Source organism: Pseudophryne corroboree, chromosome 6 (genome assembly GCF_028390025.1).
Source record: "Pseudophryne corroboree isolate aPseCor3 chromosome 6, aPseCor3.hap2, whole genome shotgun sequence".
In the NCBI taxonomy this organism is placed as follows: Eukaryota; Metazoa; Chordata; class Amphibia; order Anura; family Myobatrachidae; genus Pseudophryne; species Pseudophryne corroboree.
In genome coordinates this window covers 587,911,170-587,924,107 of record NC_086449.1, presented here as the reverse complement: position 1 = coordinate 587,924,107, position 12,938 = coordinate 587,911,170, and the positions used below count along the sequence as shown (strand labels likewise).

General features: G+C 42.7%; 1 long non-coding RNA gene across 1 annotated transcript in view; it reads left to right on the top strand.

Moving 5' to 3' along the window:
- The window catches only part of LOC134933033 (uncharacterized), a 78,318-nt gene extending 70,025 nt beyond the window's left edge, over positions 1–8,293 (top strand). Inside the window, exon 3 of the long non-coding RNA XR_010179571.1 lies at positions 7,974–8,293. This is a non-coding gene — a long non-coding RNA (uncharacterized LOC134933033). The remainder of the gene's footprint in view (positions 1–7,973) is intronic.
- Positions 8,294–12,938: the final 4,645 nt, after the last annotated feature.

Here is a 12,938-nt window from a genome sequence, read left to right as displayed (position 1 = left end):
AGGGACGTGTGTCCTCACCAAAGTGTTTTCAGCTCCTTATAGCCTTTTTCAAGGTGTATTGGGGGTAGTGTACTGGTGGTTGTACTTATAACCCCTTCTGAGACCTAATTGGCAGGTCCATTTAGGGGAGTGGCCATCACAATAATTTAATAATCAAAACAATTCATTTCCTTATGCGTCCTTAAAATCTATTTATCACAATATGTATCAGTATACATAGTAGTCTAAAACGAGCGGTGCTTATCCTTTAAAATTACTCAGTAGACTATTAATGTTTGTGGTGCTTCCGGTCCCGGTTTTGGGAAAACAAAACCATATGGGAAAAAAATTAATCTATCAACAATATAGTTATATGGCATTGATTCATCGATGATATCCTTTCCATATGGGAAGGAAATGACACAGATCTGAAAACATTCTGCGATGAACCTAACAAAAACAATTTCAATACACCTCGAAAAATGCTCTAAGGAGCCAAAACGCGTTGGTAAGGACACACATCTCTGACAGCTGACCCATCCTGAGACTTAGACAGCGGACTTCTGTTCTAAGTCTGATTTGGTGTGCATTATTGCATTATATACCATCATATGTGGTATGCTGCTGGGGATTCGTGTTGGTTTTTAATGTTGTCCAAATAAACTGTGTTACACTATCACCCACTTTTGTCTTCCACCATATGTGTATGATGAATGAATGATGGTCTAAGGAGGAGACAAATAATATTGTAGAATTTTTCGTGTAGAAAACGGACAGGGACAATTGGGCTAATCTGAAGTATAAAGAAATTGGCAATTCCTTTATGAAGGACGTAAAATAATCTGTGTGTCCATCTTGCATTTACTTGACAATGGACTGAACAATTTATTAGATTAACTATACAGTCACTTTATTAGGTGCACGTCATTTGGATGACAGGTATTTCATCTGAGCGTGCATGCCCAGCATTAGAGGCTGATTCAGTTAGCTGATGGGGTTTACACGTGGCTAATTGTCATCCTAGGCCTATGCAAAAAAGTGTCTGCATACTAGTGATGTGCACCGGAAATTTTTCGGGTTTTGTGTTTTGGTTTTGGATTTGGTTCCGCAGCCGTGTTTTGGATTCGGACGCATTTTGGCAAAACCTCCCTGAAAATTTTTTGTCGGATTCGTGTGTGTTTTGGATTCGGGTGTTTTTTTTTTTAAACCCCCTCAAAAACAGCTTAGATCATAGAATTTGGGGGTCATTTTGATCCCATAGTATTATTAACCTCAATAACCATAATTTCCACTCATTTCCAGTCTATTCTGAACACCTCACACCTCACAATATTATTTTTAGTCCTAAAATTTGCACCGAGGTCGCTGGATGACTAAGCTAAGCGACCCAAGTGGCCGGCACAAACACCTAGCCCATCTAGGAATGGCACTGCAGTGTCAGACAGGATGGCACTTCAAAAAATAGTCCCCAAACAGCACATGAAGCAAAGACAAAAAGAGGTGCACCAAGGTCGCTGGATGGCTAAGCTAAGCGACCCAAGTGGCCGACACAAACACCTGGCCCATCTAGGAGTGGCACAGACAGGATGGCACTTAAAAAAAATTGGTCCCAAACATCACATGATGCAAAGATAAACACTTTAACAAACCCATAATTTCAGCGACAGGGTCTGCCACACGACTGTGACTGAAATGACTGATTGGTTTGGGCCCCCACCAAAAAAGAAGCAATCAATCTCTCCTTGCACAAACTGGCTCTACAGAGGCAAGATGTCCACCTCCTCCTCATCGTCCGATTGCTCACCCCTTTCACAGTGTACATCCCCCTCCTCACAGATTATTAATTCGTCCCCACTGGAATCCACCATCTCAGGTCCCTGTGTACTTTCTGGAGGCAATTGCTGGTCGATGTCTCCATGGAGGAATTGATTATAATTCATTTTGATGAACATCATCTTCTCCACATTTTCTGGAAGTAACCTCGTACGCCGATTGCTGACAAGGTGACCGGCTGCACTAAACACTCTTTCGTAGTACACACTGAAGGTGGTGCAACTTAGGTAAAATAAAGCCAGTTTGTGCAAGGGCCTCCAAATTGCCTCTTTTTCCTGCCAGTATACGTACGGACTGTCTGACGTGCCTACTTGGATGCGGTCACTCATATAATCCTCCACCATTCTTTCAATGGTGACAGAATCATATGCAGTGACAGTAGATGACATGTCAGTAATCGTTGGCAGGTCCTTCAGTCCGGACCAGATGTCAGCACTCGCTCCAGACTGCCCTGCATCACCGCCAGCGGGTGGGCTCGGAATTCTTAGCCTTTTCCTCGCACCCCCAGTTGCGGGAGAATGTGAAGGAGGAGCTGTTGACGGGTCACGTTCCGCTTGACTTGACAAGTGTCTCACCAGCAGGTCTTTGCACCTCTGCAGACTTGTGTCTGCCGGAAAGAGAGATACAACGTAGGCTTTAAACCTAGGATCGAGCACGGTGGCCAAAATGTAGTGCTCTGATTTCAAAAGATTGACCACCCGTGAATCCTGGTTAAGCGAATGAAGGCCTCCATCCACAAGTCCCATATGCCTAGCGGAATCGCTCCATTTTAGCTCCTCCTTCAATCTCTCCAGCTGCTTCTGCAAAAGCCTGATGAGGGGAATGACCTGACTCAGGCTGGCAGTGTCTGAACTGACTTCACGTGTGGCAAGTTCAAAGGGTTGCAGAACCTTGCACAACGTTGAAATCATTCTCCACTGCGCTTGAGTCAGGTGCATTCCCCCTCCTTTGCCTATATCGTAGGCAGATGTATAGGCTTGAATGGCCTTTTGCTGCTCCTCCATCCTCTGAAGCATATAGAGGGTTGAATTCCACCTCGTTACCACCTCTTGCTTCAGATAATGGCGGGGCAGGTTCAGGAGTGTTTGCTGGTGCTACAGTCTTTGACACGCGGTGGCTGAAAGCCGGAAGTGCCCCTCAATTCTTCGGGCCACCGACAGCATCTCTTGCACGCCCCTGTCATTTTTTTAAAAATTCTGCACCACCAAATTCAATGTATGTGCAAAACATGGGACGTGCTGGAATTTGCCCACATGTAATGTACGCACAATATTGGTGGCGTTGTCTGATGTCACAAATCCCCAGGAGAGTCCAATTGGGGTAAGCCATTCTGCGATGATGTTCCTCAGTTTCCGTAAGAGGTTGTCAGCTGTGTGCCTCTTCTGGAAAGCGGTGATACAAAGCGTAGCCTGCCTAGGAACGAGTTGGCGTTTGCGAGATGCTGCTACTGGTGCCGCCGCTGCTGTTCTTGCACAGTCATATAGTCCTGAGTCTGCCCTGCTCCACTTGTCCACATGTCCGTGGTTAAGTGGACATTGGGTAAAAATGACACTGGTGACTCTTTTTCTGAAGTCTGTGTACATTTTCGGTATCGCCTGCCTAGAGAAGTGGAACCTAGATGGTATTTGGTTCCGGGGACACACTACCTCAATAAATTCTCTAAGTCCCTGTGAACTAACACCGGACACCGGATACACGTCTAACACCAACACAGCTGCCAAGGCCTGAGTTATCCGCTTTGCAACAGGATGACTGCTGTGATATTTCATCTTCCTCGCAAAGGATTGTTGGACAGTCAATTGCTTACTGGAAGTAGTACAAGTGGTCTTCCGACTTCCCCTCTGGGATGACGATCGACTCCCAGCAGCAACAACAGCAGCGCCAGCAGCAGTAGGCGTTACACTCAAGGATGCATCGGAGGAATCCCAGTCAGGAGAGGACTCGTCAGAATTGCCAGTGACATGCCTGCAGGACTATTGGCGTTCCTGTCTAAGGAGGAAATTGACACTGAGGGAGTTGGTGGTGTGGTTTGCAGGAGCTTGGTTACAAGAGGAAGGGATTTAGTTGTCAGTGGACTGCTTCCGCCCTCACCCAAAGTTTTTGAACTTGTCAATGACTTCTGATGAATGCGCTCCAGGTGACGTTGACGTATAAGGGAGAATGTTCCGAGGTGGTTAACGTCCTTACCCCTACTTATTACAGCTTGACAAAGTCAACACATGGCTTGACACCAGTTGTCCGCATTTCTGTTAAAATAATTCCACACCGAAGAGGTGATTTTTTTTTGTAATTTGACCAGGCATGTCAATGGCCATATTCGTCCCACGGACAACTGGTGTCTCCCCGGGTGTCTGACTTAAACAAACCACCTCACCATCAGAATCCTCCTTGTCAATTTCCTCCTCAGCGCCAGCAACACCCATATCCTCATCCTGGTGTACTTCAACAGTGACATCTTCAATTTGACTATCAGGAACTGGACTGCGGGTGCTCCTTCCAGCACTTGCAGTGGGCGTGCAAATGGTGGAAGGCGCCACCTCTTCCCGTCCAGTGTTGGGAAGGTCAGGCATCGCAACCGACACAATTGGACTGTCCTTGGAGATTTGTGATTTAGAAGAACGTACAGTTCTTTGCTGTGCTTTTGCCAGCTTAAGTCTTTTCATTTTTCTAGCGGGAGGATGAGTGCTTCCATCCTCATGTGAAGCTCAACCACTAGCCATGAACATAGGCCAGGGCCTCAGCCGTTCCTTGCCACTCCGTGTCGTAAATGGCATATTGCCAATTTTACGCTTCTCCTCAGACACTTTTCATTTAGATTTTTGGGTCATTTTACTGAACTTTTGTTTTTTGGATTTTACATGCTCTCTACTATGACATTGGGCATCGGCCTTGGCAGACGACGTTGATGGCATTTCATCGTCTCGGCCATGACTAGTGGCAGCAGCTTCAGCACGAGGTGGAAGTGGATCTTGATCTTTCCCTATTTTACCCTCCACATTTTTGTTCTCCATTTTTTAATGTGTGTAATTATATGCCAGTAATATATCAATAGCAATGGCCTACTGTACCGTACTGCTATATATATATACTGGTGGTCAGCAAAATTCTGCACTGTCCTCCTACTATATACTGCGCACAACTACAATGCAGCACAGATATGGCTGGATAGTATACTTGACGACACAGAGGTAGAGCAATGGACTACTGTACCGTACTGCTATATATATACTGGTGGTCAGCAAAATTCTACACTGTCCTACTATATACTGCGCACAACTACAATGCAGCACAGGTATGGATGGATAGTATATTTGACGACACAGAGGTAGAGCAATGGACTACTGTACCGTACTGCTATATATATACTGGTGGTCAGCAAAATGCTGCACTGTCCTCCTACTATATACTGCGCACAACTACAGTGCAGCACAGGTATTGATGGATAGTATACTTGACGACACAGAGGTAGAGCAATGGACTACTGTACCGTACTGCTATATATATACACTGGTGGTCAGCAAAATTCTGCACTGTCCTCCTACTATATACTGCGCACAACTACAATGCAGCACAGGTATGGATGGATAGTATACTTGATGACACAGAGGTAGAGCAATGGACTACTGTACCGTACTGCTATATATATACTGGTAGTCAGAAAAATTCTGCACTGTCCTCCTACTATATACTGCACACAACTACAATGCAGCACAGGTATGGATGGATAGTATACTTGACGACACAGAGGTAGAGCAATGGACTACTGTACCGTACTGCTATATATATACTGGTGGTCAGCAAAATTCTGCACTGTCCTCCTACTATATACTACAATGCAGCACAGATATGGAGCATTTTCAGGCAGAGAACGTAGATATTTGCAGCACACTGAGCAGATATTTGCAGCACACTGAGCACAGATATTTGCAACACACTGAGCACAGATATTTGCAGCACACTGAACACAGAAACGCAGCCACGTCCTCTCGCTATCATCTCCAATGCACGAGTGAAAATGGCGACGACGCGCGGCTCTTTATATGCAATACGAATCTCACGAGAATATGACAGCGGGATGATGACGTTCGGGCGCGCTCGGGTTAACCGAGCAAGGCGGGAAGATCCGAGGCTGCCTCGGAGCCATGTAAAATAGGTGAAGTTCGGGGGGTTCGGATCTCAACGAACCGAACCCGCTCATCTCTACTGCATACCCACACTTTATGCCTTTTAGTGCGAGGTAACCCATAGGTTTCAATCACTGACAGTTTGATTCTATTCTGTATCTGCCGTCACAGACCTGTATTGAACATGCGCAGTACTGGTCTGGTGCATGCGCAAAGTACCAAACATCGGTTCTGTAAAAGTTGAAAATATTTAAAAACCAGTGCAATCGTTAATGTAAGCAGATGCAACTCTGCGTCAATTAGAGTACGGCACCTCCGGTGCTATGAATACGCAAACTCAAACCGGTGAGCGTATGGACGCAACTCTGATGAGAAGTGCGGCACTTTACCTTAAATAAACACGTTACAAGTGTACTGCGCTCCAACCCACAAACATTTAATAAAGAGAAAAGGGGAAAACAGATACAGAATGCAGTAACAATTGATCAGACAATAAACACAAATATACAGAGAAATGCAAGTACAGTATAATACACCAATAAGGACTTACAGGTAACAGACCAAATACATACGCAAGCGTCCCTGGATCCAGGCCACAGTCGTCAGCAGATAACCGCAATGATTTGAGATAGGAGATCTAATGCTTACTGTGGCTTGTCCTATATTTATACAGGATTTCCAACCCCCAACATGCAGTGGGGGATGCACTGCTATGATTGGTCAGTAAAGTACACAGTTTCAAATCTTGATAGTCCATTGGTCCCCTTCAAAGGTATTGTCTTCAGGAATGCGACTGTTACTGTCCTCAGGGTCTCACCAGACAACTAGTTTCTGTGTACCTAATTACTTATTCATATTATGTTCACATATCTGCAGGCTCGGACTGGCCCACAGGGGTACAGGGGAAACCACCAGTAGGCCCCACTGCCTGGGGGGGGGGGGCCCTCCTCCTCTAGGGATCAGGTTCTAGACTGTGCACTTGAATTATATATTATACATATGTTACCTTATACTGCACAGGATTATGATGTATTCTCTACAGTACATTGGTGTCATTAATCTGGCACATTATCATGCATGCACTAGCATTAATTACTATATAAATTATCAAGGAGTCCAGACCAGGTACTCTATAATTGTTAGCCAAACCTCTGTGGTGGCTGGCCACAACCCCTTTGGAGGCTGGCCACAGTTCTAATCATGGGCCCCTACCACTGCATACCCCCGGTGGACCCTTCATGCTCCAGTCCGACACTGCATATCTAATACTTGCTAATATCTTGCGAATGCCACATGCTACGGTCTTTCCGCTACTACTGGATATTAGCTAATGAACTGATGATCATTTTGATACCAGACATGGGGAGATAATATGTCCTTGTGTGTCTATAAGCGTTATTGCGCAATTGTCACTGTTACACATGTGTTACTATATATATATATATCTATATATATATATATATATATATATATATAAACGGTGTGTTGGGTAGATGTTGCCTATGTGTATATTATCTGTAAGTAAGAAAAATTTGCTATGTGTTACAGTATGATATTTATTAACAAATGCGACTTATACCGTAATGTGCACAGTAACTCGCCGTTACGGTCATTTGCGCCCTACCGCATTAACTATTGCATGTGTATTTGATGCATGCATCGTAGATGCTTTAATTAGTAAATGCCATAGAGTATTCTAAATATCGAAATATGCAATTTGACTTTGTCAGTTCTTTGCAGCATACACTGCAGATCCTTCAGGATCTAAATGAGGGCTACTGTGCATTTTTGGTTGTTCAACTTGATCAGTTCATTCAGACTGACTAATCATTAATCCATGTGTGGACTCTGCATACTCAAAAACCTGTTTCTGAATTGGAATGACTTTGATTGGGTCTGGAAGAAAATAAAGTCTTATGTTAAAGGTTAATACTTTAATCTGGAGGTACAGGACCATATGGCAGCATTGGTTGATAAAGTACAGTATCCGTACAGTATCCGAACAATCACTAAATTGCAATGTGGACATCTCCACAGGTGGACAAATTCATTATTGACAAGCAGGATCACCAAGAACGATGGGATGGATACAATATACCTGGACCCAGGCTGTCAGAGAAGAAAAGACACGCCCTCAAGATCATGTAACATAGTAACATAATTTCTGCAGTTGAAAAAATACAATTTGTTCATCAAGTTCAACCTATTTGTGGTCTCCTGTGCTGTATTATTTTTAGGACCAATTTTATCTGTTGTGAATGTCGGCTGTTGTGTTTATTTCTCTATTGTAAACTATAGTGCATGATCTACCCACCATAAGCCTGTATACCCTTATCCATTAGGAATTTATCTAGCCCATTCTTAAAAGTATTGACCGAGTCCACCATAACTACTCTCTCAGGCAGGGAATTCCAAACATGTATTGTCCTTACTGTGAAGAAACTTTTTTGCCTCTGCATGCAAAATCTCCTCTCCTTTAACCTAAGCTGGTGTACACGTGTCCTCTGTGTCGATCTTAAAAAAAAAAACATCCTCCGCAAGCTCTGTATATTGTCCACTTATATATTTGTAAATGTTAATCATGTCCCCTCTTAATCTCCCATTTTCCAGTGTAAACATGCCTAGCCTAGCAAGTTTTTCCTTGTATTCTAGCGTCTCCATCCCCTTAATCAGTTTGGTCGCCCGCCTCTGAACCTTTTCAAGTTCCAGGAGATCCTTTTTGTAGTCTGGTGCCCAAACTTGTGCACAGTATTCAAGATTTGGCCTCACTAGGGATTTATATAATGGGAGTATAACACTCTCATCCCTTGCATCAATTCCCCTCTTTATGCTTGCTAATACCTCGTTTGCATTTTTTGCTGCAATCCTACTTTGAGTACTGCTGCTTAGTTTGCTATCTATGTGAACACTTAAGTCTTTTTCCATTACAGAATCGCCTAATTGTACCCCATTTACAATGTAGGTGGTATTTTTTCCCTTGCTACCAAAGTGCATTACCTTACACTTGTCTGTATTGAACCTCATTCTTCATTTTGCCGCCCATGCTTCCAGTTTAATAAATCGTTCTGAAGAGACTCAGCATCCCCCACCGAATTTATAACCTTACACAGTTTGGTATCGTCTGCAAAAATTGACACCATGCTCTCTAGAGCTACTGCTAGATCATTTATGAAAATGTTTAACAATAGTGGTCCAAGTACAGACCCTTGTGGCACAACACTGAGTACTTCAGTCCAATTTGAAAAAGTTCCATTTACCACAACTCGCTGCTCCCTATTATCTAACCAATCTAAAAAATCCTAACAGTACCCAAGTGCATATTGTGCTCCCTAGCCCCATTTCTTGTAACTTATAGATAAGTCTCATGTGCGGTACTGTGTTGAAAGCTTTAGCAAAGTCTAAAAAGATTACATCCACCTTCTTACCCTGGTCTAGGTTCGCAATAACTGTTTCATAAAAGCCTAGTAAGTTTGTTTGACATGATCTATCCATCACAAATCCATGTTGGTTCCTATTAATAACCTTATTGGCTTCAAGGAACTTCTGTATACTAGCCCTTAAAATACCTTCCAGTACTTTCCCCACTATAGGTTTAAAACTAACTGGTCGGTAGTTACCTGGTTCAGATTTACTTCCCTTTTTGAATATCGGCACTACTTCCGCTAAACGCCAGTCTTTGGGATCCATGCCTGATTTGAGTAATTGAAGATCAAAAATAGCGGTCTAGCTAGTTCGGAGTGTAGTTCCATGAGAACCCTAGGGTGAATTCCGTTGGGTCCAGGTGATTTATTAATCTTCATTTTTTTTAATCGGTCACAGACTACTTCCTCACTTAAATAAGCACTTAGTAGTGGGACATTATCATTGCTGAGGTTATGTGTTAATCCTGCCATCTGGTCATCTATTGTGAATACAGATTAGAAAAACTCATTTAATTTTTCCGCTATGCCATTATCGTCTTTGATTAAGATGCCCACCTTGTCCTTTAAAGGGCCAGTACTCTCCTTCTTTAATCTTTTGCTGTTGATGTATTTAAAAAACTTTTTTGGGGTTTGATTTACTTTCCTTTGTTGCTACTAGCTTTTCAATTTCTATTTTAGCTGTTCTTATTTCTTTTTTGCATATTTTGTTACAATCCTTATAGTACTGGAATACTAAGCTTTCCCGTCTGATTTATATTTTTTGAATGTTCGCCTCTTTTTGCAAATTAGTTCCTTAATCTTTTTGTTAAGCCACATTGGTTTAGAATTATTACTTCTTTGTATGCTGCCCATGGGAATAAATGTACGAATATAATTATCGAGCAGCATTTTTAATACCTCCCATTTCTCCGTAGTATTTTTTTCCTTGAAACAAAATTTCCCATTCAATGTACCTTAAAGCTTCCTTCTTCATGTCAACGTTGGCTTTGCTAAAGATTAGAGTCCTAGTTGAGCCTATATAGGACTGCTTTTGAAAACAGATATTGAATGTGACCATATTGTGGTCGCTGTTTGCCATGGGCTTCCCTACTATAATATTTGATATCAATTCCCCATTGTTTGTTAATACCAGGTCTAAGATTGCATTGTACCTAGTAGGTTCCTGGATTAGTTGAAGTAAGTAGTTATCATTTAGTGTGTTTAAAAATCTATTACCGCTAGCAGTATCACATGAATCATTTGTCCAATAAATCTCCGGATAGGTAAAATCTCCCATCACTAGTACGTCTCCTAATCCTGACGCTTTTTCAATTCGCTTCAGTAACAATTCCTCATCAGACACATTAATACTAGGCAGCTTGTAGCATAGTCCTAATACTATCTTTTTTATTCCCTTTCACCCGCATGCAAGTTCTACCCATAACGTCTCAACAGTATTTACAGTCCCCTGATGAATATCTTCCCGTATATCAGGTTTTAAAAACAGCTTTAAGTAAAGACATACCACTCCACCCTGTTTATTTAATTGGTCTCTCCTGAATAGCGTATAACCCTCCAGATTGACTGTTCAATCATGAGATTCGTCCCACCAAGTTTTAGTAATGCCTATAATATCATACTGTTTGCTCGCTGCAAGGACTTCTAGTTCCCCCTTTTTTCCTGTAAGGTTTCTAGCGTTTACATACATACGATTAAGTTAATTATTGCCCCTTGTACTAGGGACATCTTTTCCTATATGCAGTATTGATGACCCATAATCGTCGTTAGTGTTTTGTCATGTGACCGTGCTCCCGTCAGCGGTGTGCCATCAACAGAAGGGTCACAATAATCTCAACCATGTTCCCTGCACTTTTGGTCAGGCTCATGCGTTTTACTAAGTACGACAAATTATAAATTATGACAGCCCTGCTGATCAGCTTATTTAGCAGTTATTCTGAGAAAGCTAATCACACCCTATATTGGGGGTATTTGTCCCTTAAGACCAAAAGCAGACTGCAAAATATAGGGAGTAAATGTATGCGCTAGTAATACATACACAAAGGGGCTAATTCAGACCTGAACGCTGCTGTGTGTTTTTGCACAGCGGGCGATCAGGTCTGAACTGCGCATGCGCCGCAGTGTGCATGTGCATGCCAGAGAGGCGATCGGCATCTCTGCCCAGCGATCGCCTCGGCCTGGAACAGTATATACATTGTTAAATTCATGTAATTTTGCTGGGATCTGTGTATATACTCGACACTAGATAGGTCAGGAACTTTTCCTTTGTCTGAGTGGCTGGATCTTGATAAAACCTGAGGGTTCCGCCGAGGAGTATCTCATGTTGAATGTGCTTTGTCTTCCAGTATCATGGGTGAGGGCAGGAATAAGGTTCAGGACACTATAAACATTAAAACATATTGGCCTACATGTACCGTTTTGTGTATTATGTTAAAATTTTGAATAAACAGATGTAATATATATATATATATATATATATATATATGCCATTGCTTCAATCAGATCCAGATATTAATCTGTCTAAGGTTAAACGCATGCCCTGTTACACTAGAGGTCGTAATATTAGGGTTTACCTGGTCAAGGGGCTGCTAGCTGGGGGTGCAGCTAGCGTGGATTTACCAAAGTGTGGATTAACAAAGTGTGCTGTCTAAACAGATGAAACTGGACTAATTATCTATTTCTTTTCGTCTCTCAGGTATGTGAAACTTATTTCCACTGCACTACAAGGCTCAGACTGCATTAACCCACATGCTACTTGCAAACATCACTTACGCTTTTCATCTGTTTTAAACGTATGTGCTATAATTAGTTTCTTGTAATTGTCATTACCTATGGATATGATGGAATTCATTGTGTATTAGTTGATTGTAGCCTGCTGTCTGTTTACCCACACAGTGCAATCAATCAGATAGTCGCTGCCCATAGAGAGTGAAAACCTGTCCCGTGCAAGTGTGCGAATGCATGCGTACGCAGAGCGAAAACTTCAGCAGACAGCGGACATCTGCAAATCTGTTCGCAATTCACTCACCATCAAATGATTTTTCAAGTCTGTTTGTAGCCCAGGACTTACTCCTACAGTGCGATACAGACTGATCGGGGCCGGAGTTGACGTCACACTCCCGCACTGAAAATGCTTGGGAACACCTGTGTTTTTCCTAACACTCCTAGAAAACAGCCAGTTACCACCCACAAACATTCACTTCCTGTCAATCACCTTCCATACACTAGCAGTCGTAATTTGGCACCATTCCATCGCTGTTTGGGTTCGCGCCTGCGCAGTCATTCGATAATCGTCCGTTATGAGATTTCGCACAATAGCGATCAGGTCTGAATTAGGCCCTCAGTAAGGATTGCAGTTTCTGCTAAAAAGCAGTTGCTGTGATCAAATAGTTGCCGCCCAGAAATAGAGAAAAAACACCCATTGCAGAAATTGCGAATGCATCGCAATATGCAGCTGTTCTCAGAACCATAGGCAATTATTGGAGCATCAAAGATTTTTCCTATCTGCGCCAGGCAAGGTCGTCCACAATTCTTGCAACACAAGAGGCTGGAAGTGGTCATCGCTGACGTCAGAGGCCCTCCT